Genomic DNA, 27,688 nt, shown 5'->3' with positions numbered 1-27,688 from the left:
AGATGAACAGTATCCCGTGGAGTCCTGTTTTGTGGTACACCACACCCCTCCCGATGAACAGGACCCCTGTTTCGTCCGTTTTGCCGTATGCCACACCCCTCCCGATCAACAGGACCCCCATTGCGACCGTAGGAGGTCCGTTTCCTCCATTTTGCGGTACGCCAGACCCCTCCCGATGAACAGGATCCTGTTTCGAACGTGGCCGGTCGAACACAAGGCCATTTCCTCCGTTCTGCGGTACGCCAGGCCTCGTTTCCATCGCTTGTTCCGTCCAAGCCCTCCCGATGAACACGAGCATTTCGTTGCCTCCCGATGAACACAACGCATTCCGCTGCCTCCCCCTGAACACGATGCATTCTGTTGCCTCCCCATGAACACGACGCATTCCGTTGCCTCCCCATGAACACGACGATGACGTTGTTTCTCCGTTCCAACCCAGCCATGTACACGAGCCCTCACCGTACGTATGCACGAGTAGGCATTCGAGACCCCGCCCGTATGTACACATACGTGGCCATATTTTCTTTCTTGCACCCTGGCCGCCTCTACTACAACACGTGTGCGCCTCTACATCGACCAATATATATGTACGTACACGTTCGCGACCAGAATGACAACGCTACGTACGCTTCGACAAGGTGGGTCCCGACTGTCAGGCACTTCCTTGCGTGCGAAGATGTAGCTGGTGGGTCCCAGTAGTCAGGGGGGCGAAATACGGTGTCCCGTCCCGTGGGTCCCTGTTGTCAGGTGGAGGAATAATTATTTTGCACGTAATAAGCAGGCACTTCCTTACTGCGGCCGTGGACCCAGCTGTCAGCCTCTCCACGTACAGTCCACGTCTGATGGAAGCCGTTCCTTGACCATGTTGACCACGCCACGCTGAGAGCACCAGGGCGGTGGACGACGACGAGGCCTAGGAAGGGGATGACGCAGAGCCGGGTAAGACGCGACAGTGGATGCCCACGCGTAGAGGAGTACGAGGGTTCACTGGTACGCTGCGGTCTGAGGCTACCATCGCCGCAGAATAGCAGGGGGTTTGGGTGAGTAGAGGGGTGGCCTGGCCAGTGGTGGGAGTAGTAGGGGCGGTGAGGCCTCCGCCGCATCGCAGTCGGCCACTGGAGGCAGGAGCACGAGGCACGACCGGCGCTGGTTTGGGCGGCTGGAGCAAGAAGACCAGAGTTTGAGGAATCACTACGGCCGTTGGATGGACATCGTACGATCACTGGAGCTAGAATCGTGCATATTGACTAAGTTGACAAACCCCTCCATCCCCGTCAACTTAGTAGGACCACAAGTCAGCCTGCCACTATACTGGGTCCTAGCTAACAAGGGGAGTATTCATTTTTTGTGCGTAATAAGGAGGCACTTCCTTGCGTGCAAAGATATAGCTGGTGGGTCCATGCTGTCAGCGGCGGTAACGTTTTTTTCGTGAAATACAGAGGCCCTTTCGGTGGGTCCCTGATGTCAGGTGGAGGAATCATTATTTTGCGCGTAATAAGGAGGCATTTCCTTGCATGCGGTCGTGGACCTAGCTGTCGGCCTCTCCACGTAAAGTCCACTTTAGATGCATGTCAGTCGTTGACCACGTTGACCAGGCCACGCCGAGAGAACTAGGCGGTGGATGACGGCGAGGCCTAGGAAGGGAACGACACAGAGGCAGGGAGGACTCGGCAGTTGTTTCCCACGCGGAGGGGAGTACGACTGTACGAGGGTTTACTGGTTCGTCTGCCGTCATCGGAGAATAACAGCAGGTGTGGGTGAGTAGAGGGATGGCTAGGCCAGCGATGGGAGTATGGTGTGGCAGTGAGGCCTGCGCGGCAGCAGAGCCGGCCATGGGGAGGAGGGAGCAGGAAGTCCCACCGGCGCCTATTTGAGCGGCTGGAGTAGGAAGAGCAGAGATTGAAGATGCACGACGGCCGTTGGATGGCCATCCAACAGTCACTGCTTGTGCGTCAACCTTTTTTTAGGAAAGCCTCAAATCTATGGAAAAGAGCATACAACCCATCTGCCATTATTTCTAATAATTTACAGCCCATTTGCTAATTATTAAGGTTTTTTTGGAGCCCATACTATTTTTGTGAGCATTACAACCCATATTGTGGCCACGGTTAAAAATTATACAGAATTTTGCATATTTCGGTGCGGTCCGAACTGTTTTTAATCCCGAAATTTCGACTCACATCCAAACTGATTTTAAAAATAAATGTGTATCAATATAAAATCCAACAAATTCTCCACGCACAAAATTAATGTAATTTCAAATCTCGAAATGAAAAAAGATATTTAAAACTAATTGCCGGTTTGATGTGTTTTAAAAATGTACAACCCATTTCTCATTACTGATGGGCCATTTTCTCGGCCAGCCGAATGAAAGCTATCCTCGTCTTGAAAGATTTGCAGCCCAACAGGACTGACAAAGCGACTTACTTGGGAAATCACAAAAAAACTGGGCTGTGGCCGTGGACCCAGTTGTCAGCCTCTCCACGTACAGTACTCTTCCGATGGAATGTCGTTGACCACGTTGACCATGCCGCGCCGAGAGCACCAAGGCGGTGGATGACGGCGAGGCCTAGGAAGGGGACGACACTGAGCCAGGGAACACGCGGCAGTGGATGCCCACGCGGAGAGGAGTACGAGGGTTCACTGGTTCGGCTGCGGTGTGAGGCTGTCGTCGCCGCAGGGCCTGGCTAGCGGTGGGAGTAGTAGGGGGCGATGAGGCCTCATCGCCAGCACAGCCGGCCACTGGAGGCAGGAGCAGGCGGTCTCCCCGGCACAGGTTTGGGCGGCTGGTGCAAGAAGAGCGGCGATTGAAGAAGCCGCAGGACCGTTCGATTCAATCCAACGGTTACTGCTACTAGAATCGTTTGTTGACTAAGTTGACAAGCCCTGCATACGCGTCAACTTAGTAGGCCCACAGGTCAGCCTCCCAACTAGTGCGCCCCAGATGTCAGTGGGAGGAATCAGTTTTTCACGTAATAAGGAGGCAGTTGATTGCGTGCAGCCAGGCCAGTGGAGGGAGTAGGGTGGGTCGGGGAAGCCTGTGCGGCATCACAGCGGGCCACAAGAGGAGGGAGCAGGCAGTCCCGTCGGCGCTAGTTTAGGCGGCTAGAGCAGGAAGATCAGAGATTGAAGAAGCACGTCTGCCGTTGGATGGACATCCAACACTAACTGCTGCTAGAATCGTGTGTTCACTGACAAAGCCTTGCGTAAACAAGTCAGCCTCGAAATTTGTGTGTGTACAGCCCATTTGCTATTATTTTTATAATTTTTACTCATTTTCTAATTCATATGGAATTTATTGCAGCCCGTTTTCCATTTTTAGAAGTGTTGACCATTTTCTGGCAGTACCAGGGTCAAAAAATTAACTAAATATGTGGGAAATTTTGAAAATACGCAAATTTTTGCTGGGGAACGAAATATTCTTAATCCAAAAATTAATAGCCATACTAAAACAAATTTAAAAATAAATTAGTACTATGTCATGTTAAATCCAATGAAATACGTATAAGATATGAGTGAAGAACAAAAACAAAAAAAGAAACTTATATCCCATTTGCTATAAATTTTTTGGAATTTTCAACCCCTTTTGATATTACTTTTAACATACATTGACCATACTCTTAAGACAGGCCGAAATGCATCCCTCCTCATCTTGAAAGATTTGCTGCCCAGTAATTCGGAGAAAACAAATAGGCCTAGCTTGGGTATTCTTCGAAAAGAAATACTAGGCTACATATTTTCCCAAAGAACTGGTGCATGAGCTGTCGGTGTACAAAAAGAGGGGTACACTTTTTGAACCTTATAACTGTGCACGGGCAGTCTGAGCCATGGGCAGCACAACACCAAGCAAGGCAAGGGAGGTGAGCCAGGGTAAGACCGAAGCTCAAGAGAACTAGAACAATGCCAAGGCCAAGACCACAAAGAGCAAAGGGGACGAAGCGGACTCCCCCGGTAAGATCCTTGCCGGGAGACAGTTCTAGCAGCCCCGGCAAGACCTTTGCCGCGGCGACTCGTCCCGCGCCTACGGAGCAAATCACCCTTGAGTCCACTGCCCCCAAAGGGCAAGGATACGAGAGACATCCCCGTGGCGGCATGCAGATCTTCGTGAAGACATTCAAGATCAGATACGCACTAAGGAGACGACAACCCTTGGCGGGATCCCAGCCGAGCAAGACCACAAGGCCCCCGGCAAGCGCCTTGCCGGGGATGACAGCAGGCGCCTCGGCAAGACCCTTGCCGGGGCCCCGGCAAAGCCATTACCGAGGACACCTGCAGGGAAACCATCAGGCCCACACCGACTAAACCTCCACCACCGCATGCACGTAGCTGCCGCCCAACCAGCTGGGCAGGCACCTGCGTGGCGGCATGCAGATCTTCGTAAAGACCCACCACTGCGCCACCTCAGCTGCCTGCCTACCTATGTGGCATCGCAGGCGTCGCTGGCCAGGGCGCGTGTCGACACAAGAAGGAGCGGCAACGAATGAGACATGTTTCTCCCCTGTCCCCGATAAAGCAAGGACACCTAAGCAAGAGCATTAAATGCACCTTGTCATGTAATGCGAGGGATAACCTCGCATCACTGTACCCTTTCCACCTCCAGTGTGCCACTGTGGCAACCCCTTTTTCTATAAAAGGAGGCCCGAGGCGACCAGAGGAAGGATTCGGCTTTTTGGGGCTCCTCACACCCCATAGCTAGTTCAAGAACACAGATATACAATCCACCAAAGCAAGAGTAGGGTTTTACGCATCCTCGCGGGCCGAACCTGGATAAATGAACCGTGTGCTACCTGTTAGATCTGCTCTTCTCGTGACCCCGCGCCCCGCTAACCATAGTAGGGATTCTTGTGATCCCATAGGTGTCGTTCCCACCAACATCTCTGGCGCGCCAGGTAGGGGGTGCAGTTGTGAGAATCGGCTCTAGCAATCAGCCCAGCACTCCATCATCTTCGTGGCTCTTGGAGAGGGAAGGAGGCCGGAAGATCAGCGCTCGAGCGACTACAAACAGAAGCTAAGTTGCACTGACCCCTTATTTGTTCTATCCTTTTTATATGAGGTCATTCCCCCCCGGAGATGTCACGCCTTTGTATGAGAAACCTGCAAGCCAGGGGGCTCTCCCACGATCGGCAACGCCCTTGCCCTGTTTCGAGTCTGCTCAACAGCTCAAGCGGCTGCGTCGGGAATGGCAGAGTAGCCTTCCGCGATCAACAACGCCCTCGATTCTGACTCGAGTCAAGCTCGACAGTTCGAGCGGCCACGTTCAGAACGGAAAGGTGGCTCATCCGGTAGCACGCATACCCAGCAGGCCCATGGGGATTCGTCCCCAAAACGCCGCTAGGGGCTTCCGCACCGGCGATCCTACCCAATCGACGTAGGGCGCGCATGCAAAGAGGAATTGAACGGGGAAATAACGTGCATGAAATTAAGAGTACTGCAAAGTTATATTACATCACATCATTGCTGCGGTTCTAACTAAAGATGAACTTTGTCTTGGTCGTGAACCTGCAGCGGCGGTGAAGAACGGGATGCCTAATCCTGGTGCTGGCCTTCCACCCTCTTGATTTCGTCGATGCTGCTGATGACGGGCTTGATGCGCTCCTTGAGCACCGTGAGGTCAGTACCATCCGGCAAGCAATCCATCGCGGCATCGAAGTCGAGGTCGGGATTCTAGTACGCCATCTTGGTGAGGACCTTGGTCATGACCCCCCGGCAAAGTCGCCGGGCCTCCCCGGCCAATGTGGCCGCTCTGCTGGAGTGAAGATAAGCCAAGGCTCCAAGGACGCCCTCGAAGAACTGGGTCAGGTTGGCGTTGACGGTCCCGCTGCGCTCAGGGGCATACCTCACATTTGGCATCCCCATGGTGGCCAACTACGAGGTGACCATGCCGGCGACGTCCTCCAGACGGCTGATCCATCTGTTCTCGCCTGCCACATAATCCTGGTGGGAGGCGGCCTCATTCACCCACAGCTGCTTCTCCTCCTCTAGGCTCCTGGTCAAGGTCTCCTCCCGAGCCCTGCTCTCCGACAACATCTTCTCGAGATCCTCCAGCTTCAGCTTGAGATCTCTGACGGAGTTTTGCGCTTCGGAGAGCTCCCCAGTCCTGCTGATGACCGCTCCTTGCGCCTCTACCAAGGCATTGTTGAGCGGGCTCTGTAGGAAATATGCCCTAGAGGCAATAATAAAAGTATTATTATTATATTTCCTTGTTCATGATAATTGTCTTTTATTCATGCTATAACTGTATTATCCGGAAATCGTAATACACGTGTGAATACATAGACCACAATATGTCCCTAGTGAGCCTCTAGTTGACTAGCTCGTTGTGATCAACAGATAGTCATGGTTTCCTGGCTATGGACATTGGATGTCGTTGATAACGGTATCACATCATTAGGAGAATGATGTGATGGACAAGACCCAATCCTAAGACTAGCACAAAAGATCGTGTAGTTCATTTGCTAGAGCTTTGCCAATGTCAAGTATCTCTTCCTTCGACCATGAGAGCGTGTAACTCCTGGATACCGTAGGAGTTCTTTGGGTGTATCAAACGTCACAACGTAACTGGGTGACTATAAAGGTGCACTACAGGTATCTCCGAAAGTATCTATTGTTTTATGCGGATCGAGACTGGGATTTGTCACTCCGTGTAAACGGAGAGGTATCTCTGGGCCCACTCGGTAGGACATCATCATATGCGCAATGTGACCAAGGAGTTGATCACGGGATGATGTGTTACGGAACGAGTAAAGTGACTTCCGGTAACGAGATTGAACAAGGTATTGGATACCGACGATCGAATCTCGGGCAAGTAACATACCGATAGACAAAGGGAATTGAATACGGGATTGATTAAGTCCTTGACATCATGGTTCATCCGATGAGATCATCGTGGAACATGTGGGAGCCATCATGGGTATCCAGATCCCGCTGTTGGTTATTGACCGGAGAATGTCTCGGTCATGTCTGCATGTCTCCCGAACCCGTAGGGTCTACACACTTAAGGTTCGATGACGCTAGGGTTATAAAGGAAGTTTGTATGTGGTTTCCGAATGTTGTTCGGAGTCCCGGATGAGATCCCGGACGTCATGAGGAGTTCCGGAATGGTCCGGAGGTAAAGATTTATATATGGGAAGTCCTATTTTGGCCACCGGAAAATGTTCGGGATTTTTCGGTATTGTACCGGGAAGGTTCTAGAAGGTTCCGGAGTGGGGCCCACCTGCATGGGGGGACCCACATGAACGTGGGTAGTGGGGGCAAGGCCCCACACCCCTGGTCAAGGCGCACCAAGATCCCCCCTTAGAAGGAATAAGATCATATCCCGAAGGGATAAGATCAAGATCCCTAAAAAGGGGGGATAACAATCGGTGGGGAAGGAAATAATGAGATTTCTTTCCTCCCACCTTGGCCAACGCCCCAATGGACTTGGAGGGCAAGAAACCAGCCCCTCCACCCCTATATATAGTGGGGAGGCGCATGGGAGCTATAGACGAAGTTCTGGCGCAGCCCTCCCCCTCTCCCAAGTCGTCCTCCTCTCCCGTGGTGCTTGGCAAAGCCCTGCAGGATTGCCACGCTCCTCCACCACCACCACGCCGTTGTGCTGCTGCTGGATGGAGTCTTCCTCAACCTCTCCCTCTCTCCTTGCTGGATCAAGGCGTGGGATACGTCACCGGGCTGTACGTGTGTTGAACGCGGAGGTGCCGTGCGTTCGGCACTTGATCATCGGTGATTTGAATCACGCCGAGTACGACTTCATCAACCCCGTTCACTTGAATGCTTCCGCTTAGCGATCTACAAGGGTATGTAGATGCACTCTCTTTCTACTCGTTGCTGGTCTCTCCATAGATAGATCTTGGTGACACGTAGGAAAATTTTGAATTTCTGCTACGTTCCCCAACAGGCTCTTCTCGTTGGACAGCTTGAGGGCCTGCTCCTTCAGCTCATCCCGCTCCAACTCCAACTCCCTTACTTTGCCGGCATGGGCCAGAGCCTGGGCATCGAGTGCCTCCATGTGCCTCTGCTCTAGCTCGCGAGTCCGCCGTGCGACAAGGGCCTCAAGCTCCTCATCCTTGCCATGGAGCGCTGCGGCAAGCTTCGCCTCACGCACGGTGAGGTCCTCTTCCTGGGAATGCAGTGCGGCTTGATGCTGGTTCCGGATGGCCCCAGCCGCGGCAGCCAAGTTCGCCGCCTTTTCCTGGGCCTTCTCGATGTCAGCCATCTTCATGGTGAGCTCGACATTGCGCTTGGCCAATTCCTCCTGAAAGGCCCTCTGCTCCTCGCGAGTCTGGTGGAACCAGGTCTGCGTCTCAGCAACGCGCGCCTTGAAATCCACCTCCGCCTGGTCCACCGTTGTCGTCTTGGACTTGACCTTGTCCAGACGGACACGGTAGAGCGCCTTGAGTTTTCGGAAGTTGGCCCCCATAGCGCGGAAAATCTGCTCTTCTGAGGAACCATCACCGCCAACGCCCGGCTCAGTGACAACCTCGAGCCCGGTGGCAGCAAGCACCTCGCCGTCAAAGACTTCCCCTTCGGCGGGCACTCGGGAACTTGTCGCCCCTGGGAGATGCACGAAAAGATCGTCGCCCACCTTTAGGTATCTACCAGGGGTTGAGGTTGAGGAGGAGGGAGGCTGATCATCAACCACCTCTTCCTCGGCGGTGGCCTTGCCGGCTTCCCCAGCAGGCCCACCGCTGGCACCCTCGGCAGAAGCCTCGCCGGTCGCCTCGGCGGCCCCACAGCGGTGTCCTCGGCAGCATCCTTGGCAGCCTCCGCCGTGGCCTCCTCAGCAATATTCCCAACAACAGTATCCACGTCCTCCATATCTATTGAAGGAGGGCCTAGGTAGTAGTGGGAGAATTGAAGCCAAGAAAAAGAATAAGGGAAAAACAGAGACGGAGGACAGGCGACTCACTAGTGCCAGGCTGTGAAGCAAAAGTCCCCTCCCCGCCAGCATCCAGCGCCGTGGCAGAGTCACCAGCGCCCAAGTTCCCCTCTTCCTCCACGGGTGTGGGCTCTGTGCTTGATGCCCTTGCCGGGGACGCCCCTCGCGGTGGCGTAGTCGATGGGGGTGGTGTGTTGGGAGTAGCCCTCTGCGGCTCCTCCTGCTGCCGCTCCCCTCCTGCAAACCCGACAAGGTCAACACCATAGCATCGAACGCCTACCACATGTCGAATAAGAGGAGGGTGATGAAGTTACACTGGGGGCCGTGCCGGGGGCTGCCGTCCGGGCTGCTCTACACCACCAGTGGCGTCTTTGAAGCCCCAGCTTGGGGCTGACTGCTCGTTGAGGCCTTTGCCCTCTTCACCCTATGGGCCAACGTCTCTGCATCCCTGTGAAAGCAAAAATGGATCAAGATGAGTGACTTAATTCAGAGGAATGGAAATGGCAGTAAGGAACAGAGTACTTACACGTCATCCACCTCCTCCTCTTCCACCACTTTCCTTTTCCTCTTCGGGCTGAGAGGCTCGAGATCAAAAGCGACCTCCGCGTCAACATCCGAGTCGACATCTGTCGGAGGAGGCGAAGACGGCGGGGTTTGTGCGTGCCCAGATGAGGAAGGGGCTGTTGTCTTCTTCTTCTCAGCGGCCTTCATCAGCCTCTTGGCTGTCGTGGCCCTCGTGTGACGCCCAGACCCCTCCAGGGTCAATTGAGGCCGCGTAGCCCTGCCGGGCCGGACCGGCTCGCCGGAGCCAGCTTGCCGCAGGATTCACCCTTGTCCCCTGGTTGGCGTCGAGCCCGCTGCCACGTCCTCCTCCGACGACGACTCGTCGGCCGTGTCTTCAACGAGCGGAGCTCCAGTGTCGGTGCTGCTGACCTCCCCGGAGGCCGCCTGAGGGAGTCCTGGATTAGGGGGTGTTCGGGTAGCTGAACTATACCTTCAGCCGGACTCCAGGACTATGAAGATACAAGATTGAAGACTTCGTCCCGTGTCCGGATGGGACTTTCCTTGGCATGGAAGGCAAGCTTGGCGATGCGGATATTCAAGATCTCCTACCGTTGTAACCGACTTTGTGTAACCCTAACCCTCTCCGGTGTCTATATAAACCAGGGGATTTTAGTCCGTAGGACAACTTCATCATACAACAATCATACCATAGGCTAGCTTCTAGGGTTTAGCCTCCTTGATCTCGTGGTAGATCTACTCTTGTAATATCCATATCATCAATATTAATCGAGCAGGACGTAGGGTTTTACCTACATCAAGAGGGCCCGAACCTGGGTAAAACATTGTGTCCCTTGTCTCCTGTTAACATCCGCCTAGACGCACAGTTCGGGACCCCCTACCCGAGATCCGCCGGTTTTGACACTGACATTGGTGCTTTCATTGAGAGTTCCTCTGTGTCGTCGCTTTTAGGCCCGATGGCTCCTTCGATCATCAACAACGATGCAGTCCAGGGTGAGACTTTTCTCCCCGGACAGATCTTCGTCTTCGGCGGCTTCGCACTGCGGGCCAATTCGCTTGGCCACCTTGAGGAGATCGAAAGCTATGCCCCTGGCCATCAGGTTAGGTTTGGAAGCCTATTCTACACGGCTGACATCCGCGGGGACTTGATCTTCGACGGATTCGAGCCATAGCCAAGCGCGCCGCACTGTCTCGATGGGCATGATATAGCTCTACCGCCGAACAGCGCCTTGGAGGCCGCACACGCATCGGTTCCGACCATTTATTTGGAGCCTACTGCGCCGATCGAGGATCAGCGGTTAGACGCTGCCTCAGGGCCTGCAATCTCAGAGGCAATCGAGCCGAACTCCAGCCCCGCACACCGCATGGTCCGTGACTCCGAGGAGCCAGATTCCTCTCCGAACTCCGAGCCCCCCGCACCCCCGCCGATCGAATCCGATTGGGCGCCGATAATGGAGTTCACCGCCGCGGACATCTTTCAGCACTCGCCCTTCGGCGACATCCTGAATTCCCTAAAGTCTCTCTCTTTATCAGGAGAGCCCTGGCCGGACTACGGTCAGCAAGGTTGGGATGCGGACGATGAAGAAATTCAAAACCCACCCGCCACCCACTTCGTAGCCACCGTCGACAACTTAACTGACATGCTCGACTTCGACTCCGAAGACATCGATGGCATGGACGACGATGCAGCAGACGAACAAGAACCAGCACCTGTAGGGCACTGGAAGGCCACCTCGTCATATGACATATATATGGTGGACACTCCAAAGGATGGAGATGGCGATGAAATAGCGGGGGACGATACTTCTAGGAAACAGCTCAAGTGCCGGTGTCAGCGGCGACGGTCTAAATCCCGCCAAAGAAAAAACGGTGATTCTGGCATAGGAGATAATGCTACTCCGGATAACGCCGAAGGACACCCCCTCTAGCAAGATTCAGCACAGGAGGACAGAGAAGCCAGCCCTCACGAGAGGGCGGCGGACCAAGAGGTTGAGGACGATAATTATACGCCTCCCTCTGAATACGATGCAAGCCTCGACGACGACGAGTTCGTCATGCCAGAGGACCTCGCCGAACAAGAGCGTTTTAAACGCAGGCTTATGGCCACGACAAGCAGCCTCAAGAAAAAGCAGCAACAACTTAGAGCTGATCAAGATTTGCTAGCTGACAGATGGACTGAAGTCCTTGCGGCCAAAGAGTATGAACTCGAACGCCCCACCAAGAGTTACCCAAAGCGCAGGCTGCTACCCCCACTAGGGGAGGAAGCACCTACATCACCAGCGCATGACATGGCCGACCGGCCACCTCATGGCCGCGATAGAGAGGCCTCTCGGCTCTCCACTCAAGCCATGCTCCGGCGCCGCGTCAAGCATACTAAGGCACGAGAAAATGCACCCGACCTGCGTGACATACTGGAGGACAAGGCAAGGCAAACAAGATCGATCTACGGATCACGCAGGCGCCCCACGGCACGTGACGGTGACCGTCACTCCGGATGCAATGAATCCGGACGGGCCAAACTCAACAGACAAAGCTCCTTCGAGCTGCGTCGTGATATAGCCCAATACGGAGGCGCCGCACACCCACTATGCTTCACAGACAAGGTAATGGATCATAAAATCCCTGAGGGCTTCAAACCCGTAAACATCGAATCATACGATGGCACAACAGATCCTGCGGTATGGATCGAGGACTATCTCCTTCATATCCACATGGCCCGCGGTGATGATCTACACGCCATCAAATACTGTCGGCGTTCTGGGAATGGGGGTCCCCAGACTTGCCTGCCTGCGCCCTACGGCGCGGCTCAAAGGGAGGCCCAGCACGACCCATCTTCACCAACAAAGACCCAAGACCCTCGCGAGGGGCCAAGCCTCGCGGGGCGGACGACGCGGAGCTTCCTCATGCACGGCCTCATCAGGCAGGCTCGCGAGGAGGCGGAGAGATCAAGGCGCGGTACCTCACGAGGTTCCCGTGACGCAAGCCATGATGACCCAAGGGCGCCAGGCGGGTGCCAGCCCGCGCAGCGTCCCCCTTTCTTATTTGGTGCAAAGGGAGCAAGCTAGCTGCGGAGTACCGAGGCATCAGGCAAAGGTTGCCATTTCGGTGCAACAAGACCAAGACCAGTAGGACTGCAAGACGGAGGTCATTGTGGAGCCCAAGACGGCGTCACCACCAGAGCTTTGTGCAGGAGAAGACTACTTTCGTCAGGATAGCTGGTACTAGCTGTCCCCCTTCAAATTAGCCCGCCATTGTTGGCTCCCTTCCTGCTCGAAATTTGGGAAGAGGACCAGGGCCTCTATAAATAGGACCAGCCACCCACAGAACAAAAAGGACGGGGAGAGAGAGAGAGGGGTGACTGAACTCCTCCCAGTAGTTCATCGCCCCAGCCAAGAGCATACCCTCGCGAGGCTGTTCTTCCTTGTATTGTTCGTCATCATCAGCCCAAGAGGCAATCCACCACACCACACACTGGAGTAGGGTATTACACCACAATGGTGGCCCGAACCAGTATAAACCTTGTGTCATTCGTGTTGTTCTTTCCATTGCTTAGATTTTAGCGAGGCGGAGGGGTGCAGGTAGGTAGGAAGAGAAATCTCCGTGCGCACCCCAGTGTTCAAACCTCAAGGGTCTGCCGGAACCCGAAATCCGACATTTGGCGCGCCAGGTAGGGGTGCACCGGAGTTTCCCCTTCCGCCACCACCACGACCTGCCTCGCGATGAGTAGCGCGTCGCCCGCTCCGACCGCCGGCACCAACACGGGGGCCAGGGGCTCCAAGCCCTGGCCGCAGCCCTGCGACGGGTACGGTGGCCGGACAAGTTCAGGCCAAAACGCCGCCGCGCTACGGTGGTGCGACAGATCCGCTGGCCTTCTTGCCGGCGAGCGAGGAGGCCCCCTCGAAGCTGGAGGTGACGATAGGGTCATGGCCAACTGGCTCCCCATGGCCCTCACCGGTGCTCCGTGCCCATGGCTGCTCCACCTGCCGGCAACCTCCGTGGCCTCTTGGGAAGAGCCCCGCAGCCTCTTCCCCGCCCGTCGCGCTACACCAACACCCCCGGTCATAGCGACCCTACTGGGCGGCTCGCAGGCGCCGCCTACAAGTAACCGCGTCAAGCTGTTCATCCGCCGGATCAGCGCCGCTTCCACGTGGCAGGGGGCTCCCCCGGACCGGGCGGCATCCAAGGCCGGCCTGACCTTCAGCTCGGAGGACCACCCCTCCAACTCGGCCTGCTCGGGTGCGCTCCCCATGCTGTGCACCCCCACCATCTGCCAGGTGGCCGTCACCAGAACTCTCATCGATGGCGGTGCGGGCCTCAGCGTGCTCTCGGTCAAGGCCTTCGACCTCCTCTGCATACCCCTGGAACGGCTGCAACCCAGCCGGCCCTTCTCAGGTGTTGGGGGCGGATCATCTAGCTCCTTGGGACGGATCTGGCTCCCAGTAACCTTCAGCACCTACAACAACTTCCGCACGGAGCTGGTCGACTTTGACATCGCCCCCATCGGCCTCCCCTACAACGCCATCCTCAGCTACCCAGCGCTGGCCCGGTTCATGGCCACGACGCACCCGGCGTACAACCTCATGAACATGCCCGGGAGCAGCGGTGTCCTCATCATGCACGGGGACACCGGAGACGCGCTGCGGGTACTCAAGCTCGCCTTCAAGACGGCGGCGTCGGCACAGCCCGCCGGCTTGGAGACCCCCGAGCCCAAGGGGGCTGCACCCGCCAAGAAGAAACAGTTGTTCACCCAAGACAAGGCAGAAACCAAGAAGATACCCGTCGATGAGGACGGGTCCACCAACCCCACTTTCACCATAGGTGCCAACCTCGAGCCCGAGCAGGAGGAGACCCTGGTCAAGTTCCTACGCGCGAACAAGAAGGTATTCGCTTGGGAGCCTGGCCAGTTGGCGGGGATCCCTAGGAGCGTAATCGAGCATCATCTCAACGTGTGCCCCAACGTGCACCCTGTGAAGCAGAAGGCAAGGCGGCAGTCCACAGAAAAGCAGGCCTTCATCATCCGAGAGACCCGCAAACTAGAAGCCGCTGGGGTCATTCGCGAGGTCCGATACCCAGATTGGTTGGTCAACCCTGTCGTTGTGCCAAGGAAGGGAAGGAAGGAGCGCATGTGTGTCGACTTCACCAACCTCAACAAGGCATGCCCGCAAGATCCGTTCCTGCTCCCCCGCATCGACTAGATCGTCGATTCCACCGCAGAATGCGACCTGCTATGCTTCCTGGATGCCTTCTCTAGGTATCACCAGATCAAGATGGCGATAGAAGACGTCGAAAAGACAGCCTTCCTAACCCCGTGTGGGGTGTACTGCTACACATGCATGCCATTTGGGCTGCGCAACGCCGGGGTGACCTTTCAGTGGCTGATGCACATCACGTTGGGCCCGTAGCTCGGGAAGAATGTTGAGGCTTACATCGATGAAATTATGGTGAAATCTCGGGAGGCCAGGACCCTAATACAAGACCTGGAGGAAACCTTCGCGAGCCTCAACGCAGTGAACCTGCGGCTCAACCCAGAGAAGTGTGTGTTCGGAGTCCCCTCAGGCAAGCTCTTGGGTTTCCTCGTGTCCCACCGAGGCATCAAGGCTAACCCGAAAAAGGTCAAGGCGGTCGAGGACATGAGCCTGCCAAAGACCCTCAAAGAAATGCAGAAGCTCACTGGGCGCGTGACCGCGCTAGGGCGATTCATCTCCAAGTTGGGGGAGCGAGCGCTGCCTTTCTTCCAGCTAATGAAGAAAAAGGGGCCCTTTGAATGGACCGAAGAGGCCGACAAGGCTTTCCAAGATCTCAAGAGATACCTGACCAGCCCTCCGGTCATGGTGGCTCCGCGCCCTCAAGAGCCTCTGGTGCTTTACCTCACTGCCACTCCCTACACCGCCAGCACGGCCCTGGTGGCGGTTAGAGAGGAGCGTCGAATCAGAACCGCAGCAGTGGCCCGGGACAAGGCAAAATAGGAACAAGGAAGGCCCACAGGAACCGCCACCGCGGTTGAGGAGGATCAGCCGCCGCAGAGGAGTGTGCCGGGGGCGGAAGAGGCCCCTCTCCCAGATGGCCAGCCTCAGGAGGCCTCATCGCCTCAGGAGGCGCCACGGTCTCCAAAGGGAGCCGCCAGCACTGATGCACCCAACCTCGTTGAGCACCTGGTGTACTTCGTCAGCATGGTGTTGCGGGATGCGAGGGCGCGGTACCCCATGCCTCAGAAACTCCTCCTCGCGCTATTGGTGGCCTCGCGCAAGCTGCGGCACTATTTTCAGGGTCACCCCATCAAGGTCGTCTCATCATACCCCCTGGAGAGAGTGCTCAGGAGCCCTAACTCAGCTGGAAGGGTCGCTGAGTGGAACATAGAACTGCAAGCGTTTCAGCTCGAATTCAGCACGACCATGGTCATCAAGGGAGCAGCGTTGGCGGATTTTGTGGCAGAATGGACGGAGGCACTAGGCCTCAAGGCCGGCGAGGATCGGTCCCTCTCCCTGGGAAGCGAGGTGCCAGAAGGCTGGGTCATGTATTTCGATGGAGCGTTCTCCAGGCATGGTGCAGGGGCTGGGGCGGTGCTTATATCGCCCACTCAGGACAAGCTCTACTACGCTGTGCAGCTCTGTTTCCAGCGAGGTGAAAAGGTCTCCAACAACATAGCAGAGTATGAAGGTTTAATAGCAGGCTTGAAGGCCGCTGCTGCCCTGGGGGTGAAACGCCTCACCATCAAGGTCGATTCGCAGCTCCTTGTCAATTTCTCCAACAAGGTGTACGAGCCGAAAGATGAGCACATGGAAGCCTACCTTGCGGAGGTCCGCAGGATGGAGAAGCAGTTCTGGGGGTTGGAGTTGCAGCATGTGCCCCGTGGCACCAATCAGGAGGCCGACGATATCGCCAAACGGGCGTCCAGGTGGTTACCTCAGGAGCCTGGCATTTTCGAGGAGCGGCTCTTCAAGCACTCAGCCCTGCCGTCATTGTCAAACACGGCTCAGCCACAAGAGGAGCTCCCCCAGCCACCTGCCTCAGGAGCCTCGGTCTGTGGCCCGGCCTCAGGAGCACGCCTGCTCCTGACGATGGAGCCTCAGGAGGGGGACTGGATCACGGAACTCCGGAGTTACTTACACTACAAGAAATATGTCAAATTATGACCTTCTGTCAGTGACCCTCGAAGAATTGGTCATAAATTTATGACCATTTTAGACCAATTGGTCAAAAGCTATTCAGGGGGCTCCAAACCCTAAACCATTGCGACCATTTTGGTTAGAAAGGTCGTAATTTCCTTACACGAAATGGTCACAAAGAAAACAGTGCTAGTCCGCGGCCTTATTTCTAGTTGTTAATGACCAATATAGATGGTCATAGCCTTGTAGATTGTGGTGGGTTGTGATGACTAGGCGCCATCTCATCAGTTTTGCCTATGTGTCATGTCCATGTGGCAGTTTTTTCCCTAGGTTGTGAAGCAACCTATATTTCTATCATTCCCAAAATTCCCAAAAAAATCTCATAAATTCTTTGGGGCATATCTTCATCAAATATGTAAAAATCCTTCCTCGCCTAGTTCAAAACTAATTCAACAATATTCATTTTCCTATTCTGTTCACAACAACACTTTATGAAGGAAGTGCTATTTATATATTCTTGATTGCCCTTGGAATTTTTGGGCACTCTTTCCTATCCAAATCATTACCGCATGACAAAATTCAGCTCCATTTGCCTAGCAAATCTTCCTCGACAAATTTCCAAAGTTTTTGTCCACCTAGAAGCATTGTGAAGGAAGTACCTTTTTTATATCTCTAAATGACATGAAATTTATACAGTTCCTTCATATGCCCAAATTATCACCCTCCTCCAAATTGCAGCTCAGTCAAATCATCTATGTGAGCCCAGGTTCAATTTATATTTTATGGCCAAATTGGCACGTTGCAAAGCAAGTGTTATATAGACCCCTCCTATTACCCTCAAACTTTTCGGTCACTCTTCCATACCCAAATCATTGCCACATGATAATATTCAGCTAAATTTTCCTAGTAAATCTTTCTCAGGAAATTTCCAAAGTTTCTACCTCAAGAGAAGCTTTGTGAAGTAAGTACTAGCTAGGCTTACCCAAATGATCTGAAAATTTACCAGCGCATGACCATACCTATGTAACTCACCTACACCAATTTTTAGCTCATTTCATTTATCCAATCTCTCTCACTAGTTTTCCCAAGTTTTTGTCCATAGAAGAGCATTGTGAAGGAAGTACTACTTTGGCATGTCAAAATGATCTAAATTTTCTACAATGCTTTCCTATGCCCAAATAACCATCCTCCACCAAATTTCAGCTCAATCCATTCATTATTTTGAGCCCAGCTTCAACATTCATATTTTTGGCCAGTGTGGTACTTTGCAAAGCAAGTACCACCTAGGATCCTCCTTTTGAGCTGAAAATTTGTGAATACATTCTCCTTAGTAGATGATCATCCTCGGCCAAAACTCACGCCCATTGGCCAGGTGCATTTCCCGTACCGCTAATCAAACACTTGGCTGCTTATTCATGTTTGAGCATCGATCGGTCTCCTCGTGAGAATCTTATGTTGTGATTTTCTTCCTAGCACCTACCTGGGGAGTGCCCAACCCACTCGACATGCCTAGGCCGCCCAGAACACATGGCAACGCCACGGCCACGTGGTGACCACGCGGCGGGCATGCGAGTTTACGCGCTCTAGCGTAGGGGGCCTCGGCCACCACCCAAACATTGATGTATCGCCACCAAACCATGTATCTATGATTAAATAGGTAATTATGTAACTAGAAATGATTTTTGGAAAAAATAAATAGCAAACTATGAGGCAGCTGCAGTTCAAATTTGACCCGCTTCCTACTGAATCGGCGGGAATTTTTCTTTTTCACCAGAGGTGGATCAAAACTTTTGACACCCAACCATTTTGTCAATTGTGCATTAAATATGGCCTAGTATTTTATAAAATTGATTAGGTCCAATTTTGCAACAAATATATGGTAGGTCCTTCACAAAAAAACTCATTTTGGGCACTCAGAAAAATGGAAAATGAATTTTTCGTGCAAAGAAATTGAAAACTTCCTTAGGCAACATTGTTTGCCATTCCAATATGCACCCTTGTGCACAATATGAGATCATTTGAACAAACTATGCCACGAATGTGGCCATAAGATTGATCATTTGGCTTGAAAGTCATTGATCTCCATACATGATAGCTCGTTTCTGAGAACACTTTTTAAAAATAATTACCGTATTACAAGTTTGTTATTTTTAATGGGAACTTGGCCACATATAATGACACAATGGGAAGGTTTCCCAAATTTTTGATTTTCTTTTTGAATTTTTTATGCCCGTTTCAAAATGCGGACAAAACGGCGGGAATGGCCGTTCCTAGCTAGTGGTTGAATCTTGGATTTTTTTTGGTGTTTATCTGATTAAATAGATACTTATGTACCTAGAAATGATTTTTGGAAAAAATAAATAGCAAACTATGAGGCAGCTGCAGTTCAAATTTGACCCGTTTCCATCTGAATCGGCGGAAATTTGTCTTTTTCACGAGAGGTGGATCAAAACTTTTTGCACCCAACCATTTGTTCAATTGTGCATTAAATATGGCCTAGTGTTTTATAAAAATGATTTGGTACAATTTTGCAACAATTATTTGGGAGGTCCTTCACAAAAAAACCTCCTTTCAGGCACTCAAAAAATGCGAAATGGTTTTTTCGTCCAAAGAAAATGAAAACTTCCTTAGGCAACACTTTTTTAAAATAATTGCCGTATTACAAGTTTATTATTTTTCCTTGGAAATTGGCCACATATAATGACACAATGCGAAGGTTTCCCAATTTTTTGATTTTTTTTGAATTTTTTATGCCCGTTTCAAAATGCGGTCAAAACGAAGGGAATGACCGTTCCTAGCTAGTGGTTGAATCTTGGAATTTTTTTGGTGTTTCTCTGATTAAATAGATACTTATGTACCTAGAAATGATTTTTGGAAAAAAATAAAGAGCAAACTACGAGGTAGCTATAGTTCAAATTTGACCCGCTTCCAACTGAATTGGCGGGAATTTGTCTTTTTCACTAGAGGTGGATAAAAACTTTTTACACCCAACCATTTGGTCAATTGTGCATTAAATATGGACTAGTATTTTATAAAAATGATTTAGTCCAATATTGCAACAATTATTTGGGAGGTCCTTCACAAAAAACCCTCCTTTTGGGCACTCAAAAAATGGAAAATGGTTCTTTCGTCGAAAGAAAAAGAAAACTTCTTTAGGCAACATTGTTTGCCATTCCAATATGCACCCTTATGAACAATATGAGATTATTTGAACAAACTATGCCATGAATGTGGCCATAAGATTGATCATTTGGCTTGAAAGCCATTGATCTCCACACATGATAGCTCGTTTCTGAGAACACTTTTTTAAAATAATTTCCGTATTACAAGTTTATTATTTTTCCTGGGAACTTGGCGACATAGCATGACACAATGCGAAGGTTTCCCAATTTTTTAATTTTCTTAATTTTTATGCCTGTTTCAAAATGCGGTCAAAACAACGGGAATGACCGTTCCTAGCTAGTGGTTGAATCTTGGAATTTTTTTGGTGTTTCTCTTATTAAATAGATACTTATGTACCTAGAAATGATTTTTGGAAAAAATAAAGAGCAAACTACGAGGTTGCTACAGTTCAAATTTGACCCGCTTCCAACTGAATCGGCGGGAATTTGTCTTTTTCACCAGAGGTGGATCAAAACTTTTTACACCCAACCATTTGGTCAATTGTGCATTAAATATGGACTAGTATTTTATAAAAATGATTTAGTCCAATTTTGCAACAATCATTTGAGAGGTCCTTCACAAAAAAACCTCCTTTTGGGCACTCGAAAAATGGAAAATGGTTCTTTCGTCCAAAGAAAATGAAAACTTCCTTAGGCAACATTGTTTGCCATTCCAATATGCACCCTTGTGAACAATATGAGATCATTTGAACAAACTATGCCATGAATGTGGCCATAAGATTGATCATTTGGCTTGAAAGCCATTGATCTCCACACGTGATAGCTCGTTTCTGATAACACTTTTTTAAAATAATTGCCGTATTACAAGTTTATTATTTTTCCTGGGAACTTGGCCACATATCATGACACAATGCGAAGGTTTACCAATTGTTTTAATTTTTTTAATTTTTATGCCTGTTTCAAAATGCGGTCAAAACGACAGGAATGACCGTTCCTAGCTAGTGGTTGAATCTTGGAATTTTTTTGGTGTTTATCTGATTAAATAGATATTCATGTACCTAGAAATGATTTTTGGAAAAAATAAAGAGCAAACTACGAGGTTGCTACAGTTCAAATTTGACCCGCTTCCAACTGAATCGGCAGGAATTTGTCTTTTTCACTAGAGGTGGATAAAAACTTTTTACACCCAACCATTTGATCAAATTTGCATTAAATATGGACTAGTATTTTAGAAAAATGATTTGGTCCAATTTGCAACAATTATTTGGGAGGTCCTTCACAAAAAAACCTCCTTTTGGGCACTCGAAAAATGGAAAATGGTTCTTTCGTCCAAAGAAAAAGAAAACTTCCTTAGGCAACATTGTTTGCCATTCCAATATGCACCCTTGTGCACAATATGAGATCATTTGAACAAACTATGCCAGGAATGTGGCCATAAGATTGATCATTTGGCTTGAAAGCCATTGATCTCCACACGTGATAACTCGTTTCTAATAACACTTTTTTAAAATAATTGCATTATTACAAGTTTATTATTTTTCCTGGGAACTTGGCCACATATCATGACACAATCCGAAGGTTTCCCAATTTTTTGATTTTTTTTTGAATTTTTTATGCCCATTTCAAAATGCGGTCAAAACGGCGGGAATGACCGTTCCTAGCTAGTGGTTGAATCTTGGAAAACTTTTGATATTTCTGTGATTAAATAGATACTTATATATCTAGAAATGATTTTTGGAAAAAATAAAGAGCAAACTATGAGGCAGCTGTAGTTCAAATTTTACCCGCTTCCTACTGAATCGGCGGAAATTTGTCTTTTTCATGAGAGGTGGCTCAAAACTTTTGACATCCGACCATTTAGTCAATTGTGCATTAAATATGTCCTAGTATTTTATAAAATTGATTTGATATAATTTTGAAACAAATATATGGTAGGTCCTTCACAAAAAAACTCATTTTGGGCACTCGGAAAATGGAAAATGTTTTTTTTGCCAAAAAACTCATTTCTCACGACACATTTTTAAAGATATTTATCTTATTTCATGTTTGTTATTTTTCCTAAAAACTTATTCACCTTTGGTGACACAATGAGAAGGTTTTCCATTTCCTTTTTGAATTTTTCAGGTCATAAAATAGTTGATATGATTTTAACACGCTATTTTTAGTCAACCACGACCAATTTAAATGGTCATAACGTGGTACTACTTTCTAATTGGTCCATGGACATCTCACGCAGATCGTGCATCAGACACCATCGGATACTCAGGGATCCAACGGTAGTCCTCAGCCCTTCCACACTAACCCTGAAACCCTAGCTCTGTGGTCATTTTCCATCCACCACCCGCCTCCTTTCTTCCCCTCGCTCTCTTCCTCCATCGCGCCCTTCTCTATCCGGCGGAACTCCTCTCGATCCCGTCCCCTTCCTCCCCGCCGTTTTCTTTCTCGCGACGCCGCACCCTCCCCTCCAGCCCCTCACTCCCTTCTCCACCTTCTCACGCTCCCTCTCCTCCCCCAACTCCCCAACCCACCCTTCCCCCAGATCTGATCGAGGCCGCCCCTCATTCCGTGATTCCCACCGCCGCCGATCTGGCAGCCACCTTGCTCCACCGGCGACCTGATTGCCCGTCTCTGGCTCTCCTACCTCCCGCGACACCCCCATCCTCTCGCGAACCCCATCTCTCTCTCCCCATGACTCCTCGCCGCTGCCACCTACGACGGCCGATCCCGGCGACTTCCAGCGGCAATCTGCAGCTCCTAGCACACCACCGCGACCCCGTCCCTTCCGCTCCATCCTCCCCTCAGACCAGATCAGCCACCCCCTTCGACCAGATCATCCGCCCCCTTCTCCCCCAGCCCCGGCTATGCAGCAGATCAAGCGCGACAGTAGTGGCAGCAGAGCACCAAGGTACGTGCCTGGGCGCCTCCCTCTCCCGTCGCTCCTCTTCCGTTTGGGGACCTCGCCGGTCGTCCTCTGGTCGACACGTGCATAGTTTTAAAATTGCAAATTGAAGTTGATTAATAGGGTTCAAAGATACAAGTTCGAGTATCCAGTCTGAGGGGTTCTTGCGTGTGTGCAGGTGATATTGGAGGTGGTGGCGACGTTCCTGCTGGTGTTCGTGATGTGCGGGGTGGCGTCCATCTACGGCGCCGATGTGACGCGCGTATCCCAGCTCCGCCACTCCTTCGTCGGCGGCCTCATTGTCACCGCAGTGATCTACGCCACCGGCCACATCTCCGGCGTGCACATGAACACCGCTGTCATGCCCTCCATCTCCATCCGGCATTTCCCCTGGATTCAGGTACGCATATACATCCATCCATCACGCTTCCTGCCTTCAACTTTTGTCTCACGTATAGATGCGTAGCGAATGACATGTCATTGTTCAGTAGAACACTAGAACTTGCTTATCAACATGAACGTGCAAATAAGAAATTCTCACCGCTTAATAATTAACCAGCGCTTAATTGATTTGCCAAGCAATATCATGTGCTTATTAGTTGCAAGTTGTATTGGTTTGCTCTGCTGCCATGTTAATTCTTTGTTTCCCCTTTGTGTTAACCACCTTGTGCTGTTGTACAGAAACTTTATTGAGAAATTGTCAGTTAACACTTGGATCAGTAACCACCTTGTGCATTCTAGGATCAGTATTCAGTTATTTTGTACTGCTTTCTTCAAGGTTCAGGGTCCAGGCATATGGCTCACTGTTTGTTCCAGTTCCTGTTATGTTACAGCTGCTTATCTTACTAATATATGTACTATTTGTCTTATGTTCTTGTTTGTATTCAGTCAGTGCCTCCAGTGTGGTCGACGGCGAGTGCATCGGGGATTCGGGGTCGTCTTCAAGAAGGACAAGACCAGGGCCTCCAATGGATCAGTCAGTGCTCCACTGCTCCTCTTCTTCCTAACCATTTCCTGTCTGCCTGCCGTCACATGCAATGGCTACTTGTCGCCAACTTCTTAATTAGTACACATGGAGCTTAAACCAATTGTATCTGGAATTCAGTTGTAAGAAAGTGTCTAATCTGAAACAAGTCATGGGTGGGAATTCGTTTGGGCTAGAGTACACTGCAATATGTTTCTTGTATGCTTTAGCCACTGTTAGATTACAGTACTACTACTAGTCTATATATGCAACTTGTCTACAGTAAAATTATTTGACTTGTTAAAAATGTCACACATAGTACTGCTACTAGTCTATATATGCAACCAGTACCTATGTTTCTCAATATAAAGACGTTTTGGTAGTTTAAATAATGGATGGAGTGATAGTTACAGTAGGTTTGAATCCCAATTTTTCTGTGGTAGCACAACAACTGTTGTGTCGCTCCTTATGTTAGCCGTGTTATTCTTCTGACCTAGCCGTACAGACACCTATGGTGCATAGCTAGCTGGCTATAGCTTCATCCTGCTGGCCTTTTTTGGACATTGTGCCGTTGGTTCTCATTTCACCTCATTTTATTGGTATATACCTGCAGAATTGTGCTCTGTTGGTTCTCATTTTACCTCGTTTTATTGGTATATATTCCTGCAGGCGGAGCAGCGGGTGGGGGAGCAAAATCAGGCGATGGCCAGCAAGTCAAGGCCGTCACAACGGCCGGCATGCACCACAAGGAGGATGATGGCCTCTTCACCTACTCCGGCCCCGTCCTCCCCGACTCCTGGTCGTGCCCCTGTGCACGATAGCGCCCTCACTCTTCTACTTCTACTACCTATTGTTGCTGTTGTGCTGCTATTTATGATGGTAGTATGCTGCTGATGATGTTGTTGATGCCATGCTTTTTGTCTTGTCATGCACTAAAATTAATTGGTAGCATTAGATGCAAATTTCCCATCATCCTTTAGCTGCACTAGTCTTGTGTATTTGGCAGGCAGATGCATATCTGTAGCTCTTCCTTTTTTTTGATAATTCACTCATCTGTAGCAGTCACATATCTGTCCTCGTAACATCTGCTTGATCAATGCTGTTTTGTTCTCATATAGAATGTCCATTTGTTGATGTCTATCTGCTTGCTGGGTGTGCATCCAAGTTTGGGATGTTGTTGGTGATCCTCCGTAGATTTACAGTGTTATTTTTTCCTTCTGTTCTAGTAGACCCGATTGAGCTGGATTGTTCAGCTAGGGTGGGTGCGCACATCAAGTGCCAACTGTCGGTCATCCACCGTGGGTTTGTTTTCTTCACTTCTGCAACAATACACCAAGTGAATCATGCGTCCACTTGGAAGTAGACCCATTACATCATGAGTGGTGGATCATTGGTCGTTTAAAATGGTTTCTTAAGAGTGCTGACTTATTATTCAGTGAATTTTCTCTGATGTGTCTAAAATGTTGTCTTTGTGCCTACTTCATTGTTGTCATTCCTATAGTGTGCTTTTTCAGTTTCATTTTACTGTAACATCGCCCAGTTTTACAGTGTAATTTACTGCATAGTCAATGTAAAACTTGTAGGTATTACAGTGGAATACCTAAGATTTTTTTAGGGAGTTACACTGTAAATAACCCATTTTATACATTGTATAAACTACAGGTATTCACAGTGGAATTCCTCTATTTTTTCACCGTATATCCTCAATTTCTATTACAATGTAAAGTCCCACATTTATCATACTCCATGCTTTATCTCTAATTTCCTGGTCTTCTGACATTGTAAATTGCAGCTACATTAACGCCCTTATTTTCTTGTGTATTTCCAATGCTTTTTAACTCTGTATTTCCTGTTGGTTTATTGTTTTTACCCTGATCTAAATATATTTCAGTGTTGCTTTCAGTCTGTTAGAACCTGATGATTCCAGTTTTTTTACTAGATTCTTTGATGTTTTCTGCAGACAAATTCATCTAAAAGGTGTTTGTACATCAGAAGGGTGAGCACAAGGAGTAGGAGAGTGTTGGCGTTTTGTAAAACCTGATGATCCTGCTTTTGTACATCAGAAGTATCAGCAGTAGGGGAAGGGTTATCTGGGAATTTAATGTATCTTCTATCTATTTGTGAATGAAATAGTAATTATGTATGTGATTTATTGTATTTTCTCTCTGAATTTCATGTATGTTGCAGAACTACAATTTCTGTTTCATATGAAATAGTAATTATGTATGTGATTTGAAAATGTGTGCAATGGAAACATGACTCGCGCAACCGACTTATCAAAATAATTTGAGCACATTTGAAATTTCTAACGCGTGGGACCAGTGTATGATATTATGATATTTGGGACAAATGTAAAACAGTGGAAAATAAAATTGGCAAAAAATAAAAGATCATACGCTGTAAAAGGCCGCATCTAGAAATAAAAAGGCTGAATTGCTGGGCTAGGCCCATGTAGCTAGCAAAAATTAATAGGAAAAATATACATTAAAAAGGCCGAATTGTTGGGCTAGGACCATGTAGAAAATCGAATTGGACCGGGCTGAATCTTGTGCCACGTCGGATTGCCACGCTGCATGCCTACGTGGCCTGGGGAGGTTGCTAGTGACCAAAACGCCACAGTAGATGTATTTTGGTCATAAACGTCTTCGACCATTCCAGAAGAAAGGTCGCTATAGTTAGTTTATGATGGCCAGCTTTTGACCTTATGTTTTTTGTCACAAAAAGGTCACAAATGGAAATTTGTGACCATTCAGTGACCAATAGTGGTGGTCACAAGTTGACATATTTCTTGTAGTGTTAACACAAGGGACCCTGCCGGAGAAGGAGGACGAGGCGGAGCGTGTGGCACGGCTGGCCACGGCATACTGCATCAAGGATGGAGAGCTCTACCGGAAGCGACCAAACAATGTATCCCTGCACTGCATCTCCAGGGAGCAAGGAAAGGAGCTGCTGGAGGACATACACGGCGGAGACTGTGGACATCATTCATCATCACGGACCCTGGTCGGCAAGGCGTTCCGCAGTGGGTTTTATTCGCCCACCACACTCAATGACGCCGTCGAACTGGTGAAGGCTTGTGAGGCCTGCCAGTTCCACGCCAAGCAGATCCATCAGCCGGCAGGAGGCCTGCAGACTATACCCCTTTTGTGGCCGTTTGCAGTCTCGGGGCTGGACATCCTGGGCCCATTTCCTCGGGGCGCCAGGGGGCTACCGCTACCTCTATGTCGTCGTGGACAAGTTCACCAAGTGGGCTGAAGTAGAAGCCGTCCGCACCATCCCCGCGGGTTCCGCGGTCAAGTTCATCAGGGGCATCGTGAGCCGGTTCGGGGTGCCGAACCGCATCATCACAGACAACGGTTCGCAATTCACCAGGAACCTCTTCAAAACATATTGTGCTAACCTTGGAACGCAGATATGCTACACTTCAGAGGCGCACCCCCGAAGCAACAGCCAGGCCGAGCGAGCCAACACAGAGGTCCCGAGGGGCCTTAAGACCAGGACGTTCAAGAAGAAGCTGGAGGCCTGCGGCAGAGGTTGGTACGATGAGCTTCAGTCCGTGCTGTGGTCCATCCGCACAACCACGACCAAGCCGACTGAGAAACCCCGTTCTTCCTGGTCTACGGAGCCGAACCGGTCCTCCCTCACGAGGTCAGAGGTCACTCCGCACGGGTCCTGGCGTTCGACGAGGTGCAGCAGGACGCCATGCGGGGGATGGACCTCGTGCTGGGGGAGGAACGTCGCCGAGAAGCCGTGCTACGAGCGGCGAGGTACCAGCAAGCACTGCGATGATACCACTGCCGCAACATCCGCCCCAGAACTCTCGAGGTAGGAGACCTCGTGCTCAGGCGGGTTCTCTCCAGGGAGGGACTGCACAAGCTCTCTCCCATGTGGGACGGCCCATTCAAGGTTGTTCATGTTTCCAGGCCCGGCACCGCGCGCTTGGAGACACAGGAGGGGGTGCCGGTTCAGAATGCATGGAACATCCAGCACCTCCGGAGGTTCTTCCCCTAAAAAGGCCCGGAGCCTGTGAAGAAGGCGAATGCCTGTGAAGCCGTCGCGTTTTGGAAAAGGCCCGGAGCCTGTGAAGAAGGCGAATGCCTATGAAGCCGTCGCGTTTTGGAAAAGGCCCGGAGCCTGTGAAGAAGGCGAATGCCTGTGAAGCTGTCGCGATATGGAAAAGGCCCGGAGCCTGTGAAGAAG

This window comes from Triticum dicoccoides, chromosome 1A (assembly GCF_002162155.2).
Source record: "Triticum dicoccoides isolate Atlit2015 ecotype Zavitan chromosome 1A, WEW_v2.0, whole genome shotgun sequence".
Classification (NCBI taxonomy): Eukaryota; Viridiplantae; Streptophyta; class Magnoliopsida; order Poales; family Poaceae; genus Triticum; species Triticum dicoccoides.
The sequence above is the reverse complement of the archived record's forward strand: the minus strand, read 5'-3'. Positions refer to the sequence as shown.